The sequence below is a fragment of the Mus pahari genome, chromosome 18, assembly GCF_900095145.1.
Source record: "Mus pahari chromosome 18, PAHARI_EIJ_v1.1, whole genome shotgun sequence".
Taxonomy (NCBI): Eukaryota; Metazoa; Chordata; class Mammalia; order Rodentia; family Muridae; genus Mus; species Mus pahari.
Window position 1 is genome coordinate 10,296,105 of NC_034607.1, and position 4,127 is coordinate 10,300,231.

Here is a 4,127-nt window from a genome sequence, read left to right on the forward strand (position 1 = left end):
AAGGAAGGAAGGAAGGAAGGAAGGAAGGAAGGAAGGAAGGAAGGAAGGAAGGAAGTTTCATTCAAGAAGAGATATGGGGCAAGGAAGGAAAGAAGAAAAGGGAGGGGAAGGGAAGGGAGAAGAGAGGGGAGGGGAGGGAAACAGGATGAGATCACAGTGCCACTAATATGCATGCGTCTCTGTGCTATCTCCATTTTAAGATAAGGATCATAAATCCCAGACCCTCTGCAAAGAGCAGAAGAGCCCTGTGTTCCTGAACGTTTCCTCCCATTTGTTCTATGTTCTCTGTACACAGAACCCAGTTTCTGAGTGAGATGTAATTCCAAACGATAACCAGTCTGTCTGGGTCCTGGAACGCGCTCCTGTCACTGGCTGGATGAAGCTACAGGACGAGTCACACACATCCAGGTGCTCCTCACACGCCTCAACACGCCTGGTGAGAGCCAGCATTGGGCTCCCAAGGAAAATAAGAAAAGGTCAGGCCAAGAATTGTCCTGTAGACCGTGGTGAAGAACTACTATGTGAGCTCTCACTTGTGAGCTCTCTCCTCTCCAGAGAGGGGCACACATTCCTGCTTGTGTAGACAACAATTGGCTTCATACTCCTTAACCCATCCTACTGTCTTATGGGAATTACTAGTTCAAAAAGGTTAACTGGAGAATGAGGAATTCAAGAGTGAGAGGGGTGTGTGTGTGTGTGTGTGTGTGTGTGTGTGTGTGTGTGTATACATGTGCATTCACCTAAGCCTAATTCAGTAACTGTATATTTTACTCTACTTGTGTAATTACAACTTTGATTATAACATCAGATGGTTACTATCTTAACCTCAGTCATTGAATCTACAGGCTCACTTTTAACTGTCTTACTGGTTCTTTTCTGCGTGAGGTCAGACAAAGCCTTGGTGGAAAGACATCTACAGAGAACTACTAGAGCAGACTCAGACCCATCTCTTCCTGGTTGTTTTAAATGATCTGCCCCCGTTGCTTTGTAGCTGGATTCCAATGCTGGTGGCTCCCAAGAATCACAAAAGTTCAGAGTTGGAAGGCACTTTCATTGCGCCCACTATCTTAATACTTTAATAATTACAACGTAATTATTAGTGCTGGTGATATCTTTGTTCTATGAAGGAAGCTCACCGGAGTACTGCCCCTAAACATATAGCCAAAAATAATAACACCCAATGAATCAAGCGCCTAAGTCTCCTGTATCCAGAGCACAGGCCTTCATGCAACCCACACTGACCACTCTGACCAGAGAGATGCTTTAGGAAGGGTTTCCAGCAATAACAGGAAGTAGTGTTCTCCTTTAACCTTGCTGTAAAGACAATTTGGCAGGTTCACGGGAGGAAGAAAACAGAGTGTTCAAGCTTTGCATTCCAGCTAAAGGAAGGGAGTTGAAAATTAACCTGGCATGAAGTCAGTGCAGAGGCAGTTAAGTTCGCGGTTGCCTGGCTGGGCGTTTTATATTTTCACTCTGAGGAGTGAGCCGTTCTAGCCTGACAGATGACTCCATGAAGAAAAACAAATATCGAATAGACACTCTAACTTTGAGGTTAGTCAAGCTTGAAAAGGCATTAAGGAGGAGACGCTACAGAGTCAAGCACTCCAGAAAACACTGGCCCAAGCCCCATCTCTACCCTGTTCTGGAACAGGTGCAGAAAACAATTAGCTCCTTATTTTAGGAAAGGCTAATAGCACGGGCCATGTACTCACGCATCCAGGAAGTAGATCTAGCAGCCCAGAGACCGACAGTCACCTAGCAGGAGAGTCAGCATTGAACTCCCTACCGTGGTGCCTCACCATCACGCCTCTCCACTCTGAAACCCTCCAGCCCCCTTCAGTGATAGCAGCCCGACTCCATCTTTTGAAAAGGAAGTCCCGAAGGGCCCCGGTGAGAAGCAACTGCCTGGAATGAGAAGCCAACCTGGCCACTGCGAAGCAGCCCACAGCTTCGAGGATTGTGTAAGGCTGTGATTCACCCCCACAGTGGGTCTGTCAAGCACGCCTAGGAGAAATTACAGGTTTCTCTTGTCTGAAGCGAATCCATTAAAGTGAGTCACTTGTTTGCCCGTCGGTTCTTCGTCTTTATCTCAGATGATCACAGGAGAGCCTGTCTTGTATCTCCTCCGGTGTAATTAGAACAGTGGTGACACCATGCAAACTTGTGCCACCATTGTTTATGGTTTTAAAGGGCTATTGTTGCATTTTCCCTGTAACTATGAATTTGGAGAAAACCGTACTGAGAAAGCGGCCGGGAAATGATGAGCTAGTCTCTACTTTGGCGCCGGAGGGATTTGTGGCTCACTTTTTCTCTTTTAATTTATCTGTCTTCTTAATCCTTTGTGTGCCCGGGGCGCCAAGGCACAGGTGGAAGTCAGAGGATGACTTGCAAAAATCACAGGACCCTGGGATCAATCTCAGTTCATCAGGCTGGTCAGGATGACAAGAGCCTTTACCCTTTGAACTGTCTTGACTGCCCTTTTTACCTATTCTGTTATTTCTAAGGGATGAGATGAGAACTTCTTTTGCAGTCTCTCCATGCCAATGGGCAATGATGAGCCAGAAAGTATAGTGTCCACCTGCAGAGAATTTCACCTGACCCAGCTTCAGTTTAAATGGATCTCCTTACCACCACAGTCCCACATATTCTAATTCTGATGTTTCTTCTCTATGAGCCTTCTTCTCCCAAGGGCTACTGTAATTCCCCCACTTAGAAGTCATAGGGTGGCAGGGTGGGAAGGTGAACAAAGAAAAATAAGCGAGAGGAACTTGTTTTTCATAACTTACAGTAATGCAGGTCAAGGAAGCAACATTTGTAGAAATGGGTCAGTTCTATGTAGGTCACTCATTAAGTACCGAGTCATTTGGGACGGGGGGGGGGGGGGGGGGGGGGGAAACAGTCTCAAGTGGTTGTGTAATCAAAGAGTCTCATTGGACATACATATTTACTGAACATACGCTACATTTAAGTCACATATTTGCCTTATCAGCAGGCAGAAGGACATTACAAAGTGGTGATCAAAGGTAAAGGCGATCTGTTCCTAAAGACTCACAACAATAGCTGATAAATAAAAAGAGAAAAACAAACAGGCCAAAGAAATGGCCTAGCACAGCAGCCACTAGTGCTGAGATGAGCACCGTTTACAGATGTTCTAAGAAACTGTGTTGAGGAATCGGTCAGTCAGGGAGGACCACTCAGAGAAGGCAAAAAGTAAAACCCGGCTTGGAAACACCACAGAATGTCACATGGAGTCACATGGTAGGATCTCTTCCTCAAGAAGCAGAACTCTGCATTCCAGTTGGCAACCCTAGGTAGCAGGCTCACTCCATGAGCCTCAGTAGGCTTTCCTTGCTCGAAACCCTGTTACGCAGACAAAAAATCAGCTGCTTCGTGGTTTTATTTAGAAGTCAATGAATTTGTTCCCACGAGGAGATGGTCATTCGAACTGATGCCAGAGGCCGGAGTTGTATGTTTACTTGTGTATGTGTATATATCTGTCTGTGCATGCATTCATAGACACTCTGAGAAAAGAAACTAGCATTTGGATGAGCAATTTCCAAATACTAGTATAAATACTTCACCCCTTTTGAATTATCACAATAACCATAGGAGGTAGACTAGCTTGCCCCTCACTTACAAATGAGGAAACCAAATTCTAAAGAACTAAAGTGATTTTTTTTTTTTCCTGACCAGAACAACATGCTGCATGTGTCTCTATTGACGGTCACACAAGTCAACTTAGGCTAGGCATGTCCACTGACATCTTTCAAGATGCCTGCCGTGTAGATTCAGGTCTAGATTTCTTCAGGAGATTTCCCCCATCCCACCCCTAGAATGCCAGAGTGGTTCTCTGAGCATCCTCAGGCCTTCCTTGGTCAGTGACAAACCACCTCCTGTCACTCAGAGTGAGCGTGCCTGAGTTGAATGGTTTCAAGCCAGACACGTCAACACATAATAGAGAGAAACAGTGATGCTCCCCCTCACCGCCCCCCAACCCCCCCCCCCGTGCTCAAGAATTCTCATCCACACACTGTACAATACTTAGTCTTCACACACGGCCATTCTTCCACCCATTCGGCTACACTACACCTTGACTTCATTACACTGACCGCAAACAAGTGATACTT

The 4,127-nt window shown here is 45.8% G+C and overlaps 1 protein-coding gene across 4 annotated transcripts in view; it reads right to left on the bottom strand.

The window, feature by feature from the left end:
* Window positions 1-1,934, bottom strand: part of Adgrf4 (adhesion G protein-coupled receptor F4) — a 35,899-nt gene extending 33,965 nt beyond the window's left edge. Inside the window, exon 1 of one of the 4 annotated variants that reach the window (XM_021218236.1) lies at window positions 1,800-1,934. The gene's annotated coding sequence lies outside the window, so the exon portion shown is untranslated. Of the gene's footprint in view, window positions 1-1,712 lie in introns of all 4 variants that reach the window. The other 3 variants (XM_021218237.1, XM_021218233.1, XM_021218235.1) reach the window with 3 other exon arrangements.
* Between the last annotated feature and the right edge of the window lie 2,193 nt (window positions 1,935-4,127).